This window comes from Schistocerca americana, chromosome 6, assembly GCF_021461395.2.
Source record: "Schistocerca americana isolate TAMUIC-IGC-003095 chromosome 6, iqSchAmer2.1, whole genome shotgun sequence".
Lineage (NCBI taxonomy): Eukaryota > Metazoa > Arthropoda > Insecta > Orthoptera > Acrididae > Schistocerca > Schistocerca americana.
The window spans coordinates 254,573,875-254,582,718 of record NC_060124.1 but is presented as its reverse complement, the minus strand read 5'-3'; positions in this window follow the sequence as shown (position 1 = coordinate 254,582,718).

The following is an 8,844-nucleotide window of genomic DNA, read 5'->3' as shown; positions in this document are numbered from 1 at the left end:
AATTACACATAAATAAAGTAATATGGAAGTGTCTCCCTTATATTTAGTGCGAGTAGATTTACTATACTTGGAATTTGTTGGTAGTATAATTTACAGACACAACCTACAGTTGCTGCTTCTGTGTGTTAATGTGTAATTGACTTGTTCCACATCCATGAAGGCTTGTCCTTCATGATGAGATTGACAGAACATGACAGATGAGTGAGTGAGAGAGTGATCCCTGTATGATGTTCTCACATGCACACTACATCTGCTGATATTCTATACCTGCCCCTTCATTTTCTTGTATGACTATTAGAAGTTCTTTCTTAGTGCTGATGAGGCTTCTGATGTTTTGATGGAAGATACTAAACGAATGTTCTTCAGTATCTGTGGCCTTGTCCAAGCAGTAGTATTTTCTATTGCTAGTAGTTGTTTCAAATGCAACTAAATTTAATCTGCAGTTCTATCTTTCTGGTGAATTCCTCTTAAAAAAAGGTCTTGGGGAGACATTAGAAGTCATTGGAATATGATGGATACTGTTTTAGGGAGACTGGAAATCTGTGGTAATTAACAAGTAGCCTGATTTTTCAGAGATGCAAACTGTGTAATTTTTGGTGTGGTTAAGTGAAGGCAATGAGTCAGTCACATCTGTGTGTGAAGCCCCTCTCTTTTCAACTATTTTTGAAGCTCTGAATTACTACTACATACTACTTTCTTTAGGGCTTAGCTTAATACTTAAAGATTAACATGATCTTCAAACACATGCCTAATGTAATTCTCAATGAAATAAATGAGTCTGCAGTCCAAGCTTTACGCTGCACCCAATGCTATTTTCACACGACCTTCTTTTACAAGACCCTTCCTCAATGAGCCTAAATCACCATTCACATCAATGAGGCCTGCATTTAGCTTAAAGATACTTGTTACCTGGTGATCATTACCCAAACAGTTCTGTGCCAGTTGAGCTTCTCCTTGTGTGACTACTATCCAGCAATAAGACCTTTACATCTTCTTTACACTTTCCTCTCTGGCCTCAGCTTGCACATTATGCCCTTACAGGCAGACTGCTTCTGAACTTAGTGGGTTGTATATGCTTTTGTCAATAGTACCCAAATTAATGAAGCTATTGGAGGTATCTAGACTGCAGATATAAGACTTGTAGCATTTCCTGGATCGTTAAACTGACTTGGAAACTTGCCTGTAATCCAGTCTTTTGGCATAGCCATAACATAAGCACTGCAAACTGGAGCTCATAACTGTGCTAATTCTTCTCATGCTGCAGTCAAATTAGATCAAAGTTTCAAGATTAACTGCTCTTTTTGTAACACCATGTACCAACAGTAGCAACCACAACATCTTCAGAAATGGTCACTATCATTTCTTCCATTAGTTGTTTTACAAATGAAAATAAAATTGATATTCCTTACACTGATTTCCACTCCTCATGATTCTCTGTCTAAAAACATTTGCTGGAACATTGACCTACAATGATTTTAAGTACTAAGTTTTTCAATTAAAGATATGGGTTTCATTTTACCCGATATACAGTAACTTGTAAGTTATTTTAATTTAAACTTTTCTTTTTTGTATAAAAACTTAATAATAAACTGAGCTGTGGGGCTCAGCTTCCTTCAAATTCCCAGGGTCTGTCTGTTATTTGTTTATTCATTTCTGAGATGTTCTTGTTCTGGTGGAGGTGCTCGCCTCATGGCAGCAGCTCAATTTCAGTGATGGTGGCCATGAGTGGGTGCAATTGGTAGTACAGCTGGTGGAGCGATTGATGCAGGGCAGTCAGGTGGAGCGGCTCTGACCAGACGGAAGTGGCAGCAGCAGTTAGGATGTGACCACCAGAACAGACAGGAGACGGCACCATCGATTTTCAGAATGAGAGGTCTATTGGTGTTTGCATCCAGTTGAAGGGGATCATTTCCTGCCCTGGTCATTTTTCCGCTACTTAGTGATCTTCTGGTGGACTGACTGTAGTGTTGTAGCCTGGACACCTAGTTGACCCTAGCTGCAAGCTCTGACTTATGGCTTAGCTGTTTTCTTACCTGAATTCCTGAAAGAATGAGCCTGAATAGTGTCGCCTTGCTGTCAGTTGTATTATATTAATCCAATTAATGTGAAGGCCTACCCAGTGTTATATTCTGGGTTCTTCCAACATCTTTAGGCCAGTGGGTGTGTATCATTAATTCATCCTATGAAAGGTGCAAGTTTGTGCCCCCTCCGGGTTGACCTTAGCTGGGCAACTGTTAGCTTTAATCTTTCCATCTGTCAGCCACCTCTTGTGTTGTTCTGGGTCTCTGTAACATCTCTCTGGTGTTTTGGTTTGGCACAGCAATGTGGTCTTGCAGGCCTTGGTTTCTGCCTGTTGCATTTCGAGTCCCTGTTAGCTCAGCATTTCCATTCTGACTGTGGTTTTACATAGGCACTATGTTATTTCACACTGGACTTACATTTCTCTCCCGTGTGTTTATTGAAACTACTTCTCGACCAGGAGTTAACACACGCCTTAGTGTGTTCTGGTGTTGTAGTTTTGCCAGGACGAGGGCCACATCTTGTAGGAGATGATGCCAGTCTGACGAGGTAGAAGGACACTTGGACCTGTGATGACCAAGGGACAGTGGCTCAGCAGATGGCTCACTGAATCAAGAGTTACATACAGCAACTATGCATAACTGAAATCTTGCCTTGAAGGTGTACCTTGGGAACATATTCTCAAATGTTTTTCTTCTCTTTTCTTGAATCACTTTAAGAGTTCTCTTTTTGTTCCCTAACTGAAAGAAATTTTAAGATTTTATTAAGTATGGTGGAATCATGTAGAATTTAGTATTTTAAAGCAACCATACATAATATGTAGCTTGCCTTGAAAGTATGTTGGCAGTGTCTCTTAAATGTTTGTTTTCTTGAATGGTTAAAAGCTTTTTTTAAAAGAAAAGATTGTTGCTGTTAACTGTCAGAAATGTGTAAATTTGGATGGTTAATATTTTTCTTGAGAAATGGGTAATTTTGTACCTTCCTCAAGTGCTTGAGTTCAGCTGTGGGTTATGCTACGTGTTTTTATTTGAATTATATTTCTTGAAGCACTGCTAATTTTTTAGTTCTTGTTTAAATTACATGTGAAAACTAAAGGGTGAAAGGTGTTTCCCCTGAACCTTTCCTAGCCACTCCATATTCCCTTGACCTTCTTTCTAAAACTATTATTATGTTTTGTTTGGCCAACTGGGGGATGGGGGGGGGGGGGGAGGAGGAGGAGACATGTAGTAGCATCTTTCACCTTGACTGTTTATTTAGTGATGTAATAGTGAAGGTAAATTATTGCTCCTTATACATTTGTGATTTTCAGGCCATAGTTCACCATGGAGGTGTAGTGTTACCCAGGGCTCAACTTATTAAAGAAACAGCAGATCACCTACAAAGCTAAGATTCACTCTCAAGTTGGTGAGGAAAGCATTGCTGACCTTATTGCACAAATGAGGGTGGTGTTGGATAAGCCCCTTGTCATCATCACAGGAACTGTTGGTGAGATATGTGACACACTGCCACATTATACTGCTGTGGAGGCCAGTTTAGGGCAGAACATTGTGATTTTGTTGATGGCACTCCTCCCACTCATAATCAACTTCCTCACCTTCATGCAGAACTATTGCATTGGGGAAATCAGGCTAGTGATCTTGACCATCTTAAGCCTGATGCTGAACAAGTGCAAGTTATTCAACAACTGCAGGGCCATTTTGCTAAATTCCAGGAAATCATATATGAAAGGTAGTATCTGTTCCCGAAAGAACAGATATCATTAATGACCATGCAGCTTTTCAAGAATGAAATGATAATTAAATCAAGACCCTAGCTGCAAAAAGGCATTGATATACATCATTGGGGACATGTTGAAAATGTGTGCCCCGACCGTGACTCAAACCCAGGATCTCCTGCTTACATGGCAGATGCTCTATCCATTTGAGCCACCGAGAGCACAGAGGATAGTGCACCCGCAGGGACTTATCCCTTGCACAATCCCTGTGAGACCCACATTCCAAACATGTCCACACCACTACATTCATAGAGTGCCTAATAGATGTTTGCCCATCACACTCATTACTCGTGGCAGATTAATCTACCAAGTCCCGTACAAGTTGGGGCATAGCATGTGCATTCGCAGAAGAAGGTCAATGGCCAGGTAGCCATATTTTAACTACATATGAAATGTAGTATCTGTTCCCGAAAGAACAGATACCACTGATGACCATGCAGCTTCTACAGAATGAAATGATAATTAAATCGATTCCTGGTTGGGGCACACATTTTCAGCATGTCCGCAATGATGTATATCAAAGCCTGTTTGCAGCTACAGTGTCGATTTAATTATCATTTCATTCTAGAGAAGCTGCACGGTCATCAATGGTATCTGTTCTTTCAGGAACAGACACTACCTTTCATATATAGTTAACTCGTACGAGACTTGGCAGATTAATCTGCCATGAGTAATGAGTGTGATAGGCAAACATCTATTAGGCGCACTACGAATGTAGTCATGTGGACATGTTGGGAATGTGGGGCTCATGAAGAGCATGCAAGGGATAAGTCCCTGCAGACGCACTATCCTCTGTGCCCTCAGTGGCTCAAATGGATATAGTCTCTGCCATGTAAGCAGGGGATCCCTGGTTCGAGTCCCGGCCAGGGCACACATTTTCAACAAGTCCCCAGTGATGTATATCAATGCCTGTTTACAGCTAGGGTATCAATTTTATTATCATTCCAGGAAATAAGTTTGCTTTAGAGGCTGTACCAAGTTCAAGTGGGGTCAAGGTTTCTATACTCAAACTGGTTTGAATAATCCTGATCAGGTGCTAACTTTGCCTCAGTGTTTTGCTATGAGTAATTTCAGCAAACTAGCACATTTTATCAGAATTTTATTGAGGGAAATTGTATAAGTTGTCCATTGAGTCCATGAGCAGGGCAAGGTGGTTTTATGGCTTTCGGTTAAATTTGAGCACCATGCTGATTCATTGAATTTGCCTCATGATCAGGTTCTCCAGTTATTGTATGCATTAACTAGTGGGACATTGAGTCAAATATCTGCTGATATTTTGGCAAGGGAAAGGTGTTGAAGGAGTTACGTCAATGGGTGATCAGTTTCAAACTGTCACCAAATTTGAACAGTGAGTTGTGGTGTAAGCATTACTAACAGGCAGAATCAAGTAATAAGACACTGAGTAAATATATTGAGCATATCCAAAGCACAGTTTTGGCCTTAGAATTGCAAGTTCCTGAGGGTAAAATTGTCGATAACATATTGGAAGGGAGGATCGATCTCACATCACCTTTGCTAGTAAAACTTCCACCTTTGATCAACCCACTTTGGTTTCCAACATTGAGGGGCTTAGTTACGCTGAAAATCAGCAGGTTTTTTAAATGTTTGGGAGCTAATGGCTATTTGGTACACCCTGAATTTGACAGTGTCCTGCGCCAATGATCCGAAGACTTGTTTTTGTTGCCAACAGGTGGGTCATATTGTCAGTGTCCAGTTCCAAAAAGGGGAGATAGATAGCTGCTAGCATTGGAAGTCAGGAAAGGAGTTCATGCCTTCCTTTCCTAGGTGTTGTCATTGAATTGGGTGTGTAGTGTATGAGCCTTTACCCTTTATATGTGTTCAGTTGAATTATGAGCCAGTCTGCGCCCTTCTCGATTCTAGGAGCTCAGTATCACTGCTGGACTATCATTGGTACTTGGAGTATCAATCTTAATGTAAGTTTGCTCCCTTACTAACTTCTTCTCAGAAGAATTGATTTGTCAGTGGCCATCAGCTGCTTTCAGTCGATGAGTTTGTGGTTACATTTAGTATTGCAAAGTTTTCCTGACCATTTAAGTTGTTAGTGGTTAAGAATTTGTCTGTTAACTTGATCCCAGGCTGTGATTTTATATACTGTGTGAGATTAATGTTGGATGGCCAGCAATGCACTATTTCTTTTAAATTTTATCTTGGGGAATGAATCAATTTATGTTTGTGTAATATCTCATTTCCAGTGTGTTTCTTTTTTGCCTGCTACTGGGTGTTATGGTTCAAATGGCTCTCAGCACTATGGAACTTAACTGCTGAGGTCATCAGTCCCCTAGAACTTAGAACTACTTAAACCTAACTAAACTAAGGACATCACACACATCCATGCCCGAGGCAGGATTCGAACCTGCGACCGTAGCGGTCGCGCGGTCCCAGACTGTAGCGCATAGAACCGCTCGGCCACACTGGCTGGCCCTGGGTGTTATGAACGGAGTCATTTGAGCCACAGTGACTGGATTAATTGACACAAGTGCTCGATAAGTTTCTGGAAGTCCTCGCCAACAGGCTTGGCATGACTAACAAAAAAATCAGGTTGACTGATGATGTTCAGATCACCAATCACCCTACAGGTTATCCAACCCCCCACCCAAGACAAAGAGCCTGCATGCCTTGATGATGGTATGTTGCGTGAAGTGGTCATAAGACCTCCTACTTCCCCCTGCATGTCACCTATGTTCTTGGTTCTTAACGGTAATAACAGGGAGTTCCAACGAGTAGTTCATTACAGGTTGGTGAATGGAAAGGTACCTTGGAGTCTGTGCCTTTACTTGATATTTGTCATCGTTTCACAAGGTTCTCTGGAGTAAAGTATTTCACCATTTTGAATCTGAACCCAGCCTATTCGCAAATTCCACTGTCAGATGATTCCAAGCACATTACCACATTCTGTACTGATTGGGATCTCTTCAAATTTAACAGAGTTCCATTTGGTTTGTTGACAGAAGTGGCTGTTTTATCTAGGTTACTGGATTAGGTGCTCGGTGACTTACAATTTATGTATGTATACAACTATTGGGACAATGTTGTTATCCATATTCCCACCTTTGAGGAATATTTGTGGCATTTGGTAGCAGTGTTAGCGAGGTTAGGGAGGCAGGATTGACTGTGAACCCTTCTAAGATCACCTAAGCACACCAGCAGATTTCCATTCTAGGTCATTTAATCCTTGTTGAGGTGGTTAGGATAGATAAGGAGCATATGAAAGATCTCCAAAAATTTCTCCCTTATGTAAATAAAAAGGGGATTGCCAGATTCATCGGACGGCCAACTGTTTCCGCAAATATGTGCCTAACTTCAGACAAAATGGCTGCCCCTCTTAATGAATTATCCAGGGAAGAAGTTAATTTCCACTGAGAACAAAAGCACCAGGCATCCTTTGAAGTTGTTAAGCATACTCTTAGTAACCCCTCTGTCTTGACTATACCAAACTTCGAGTTGCCCTTTGTGGCCCAAACCGAAGCCTCTACTTGTGGGGTAGTGGCAGTCCTCCTCCAAGAGCAGGGAGGAGTATGTACACCAGTGGCCTATGCATCTAGAAGGTTACCTTGACAGAGCTTAAGTATTCTGTCTACAAATGAGAGGTTCTAGTGGTGCTTTTTACTTTAGAACAGTGTATGTTTTACCTTGAGCACTGTGAATTCTTGCTTGAAACTCATAATCAAGCCCTCAGTTGAGTGTTGTCGCGCCCACATAAGATGGGTCTATAGCAGCTGGGACGTCCGAACTTCAGCTTTCCAATCCAAGGTGAAGCATGTCTGTGGCACTGACAATCAGGTGGCCAATGCCTTGAGTCGGATGTTTGAGGTTGGAGTTCAGCAGTCAGAGAAGTATTCCGGTCTGGAGGATTGTGTAGGCAGGATACTATCTGAAGTCTCAGAACTTTTTTGGGATCTCAAAGACAGGAGAGTGAACCAGGATTAAGGCCATTAAGTATAAGGTGGTTGGAGGGCATCTAGGTGCCCACAAAACTATACTAACATTAGGCACCATGTGTCTTGGTCTTCCTTATACAAAGATGTTTGGCAGATGGTAAGTAAGTGTGAAGTCTGTGAAAGAGCAAAACCTAATTCTACCCCCAGTAAACATCTTCTGCAATCCACTAGGGAAACTTATCCCATGGATAAGTAGTACATTGATTATATTGATCCTTTGCCATGCACTTGCAATGGTAACTGGTGTGTGTTTGTGGTAATGGTTGCCTTCTCACACTCCTGTTGCTTAATCCCTAGTCACAGAGTTATAGCCCCTACTACTATTTGACATCTCTTAGGGATAATTTCCACCTTTGGACAACTGAGGTGTTTGGCCAGCAATAATGCTCCAGCTTTTAAATATATGGACTTTACGAGATTTTGTTTCGAGCAGGCTATCCACCACATTGCAATTACCCCCTATTATCCTCAACCATCTTTTATGGAACGTGTTAACTGCAACTTGAAAGGGGCTCTTATGGCCTTCCATAGTAATTGCAGACCAAATGGGACCACTCCATTGGGTGACTTAATTTTGTCTTTAATACGGCCCAAAACAAGTCATTGAAGGCTGCCCCTGATTTTCTTGTGTTGGGCTATGAAGTTAACTCACCTCTGGCCAACTTGTGGTCAGTTAATGATTTGCTCCCTGAGCATAGAGCCACTAAGGTAATGCAGCAGAATTGGAGGAAGGTGTGTCAAAATATTCAGCAGGCCCATCAGAGGCTGGCCGATCATTATACTAAGGGGTGTAGAGCATTAAGGGACAACGCAGTTGATTGAGTTTTTGTCTACAACCCCAATGTTAACCAGAGAGGGAAAAGGGTTGTTATAGTAAACTAGTAATCCAGTTTTTGGGTCCCTTTGAGATTGTCCGAGTATTGGTTCTGGTCAACTTGCTTCTATGCAATCCTGAATCGGGTAAGCTGTCCAGGGTTCATGTCTCTCAGGTTGAGGAGGACTAGTCTCCTCTCTCAACACTCAACACATCAAAAAAGGGGAGGGCATTTCTGTGGGTTTGGCAGTGGAGGTTAACCCGTGCAGCTTGCTTCC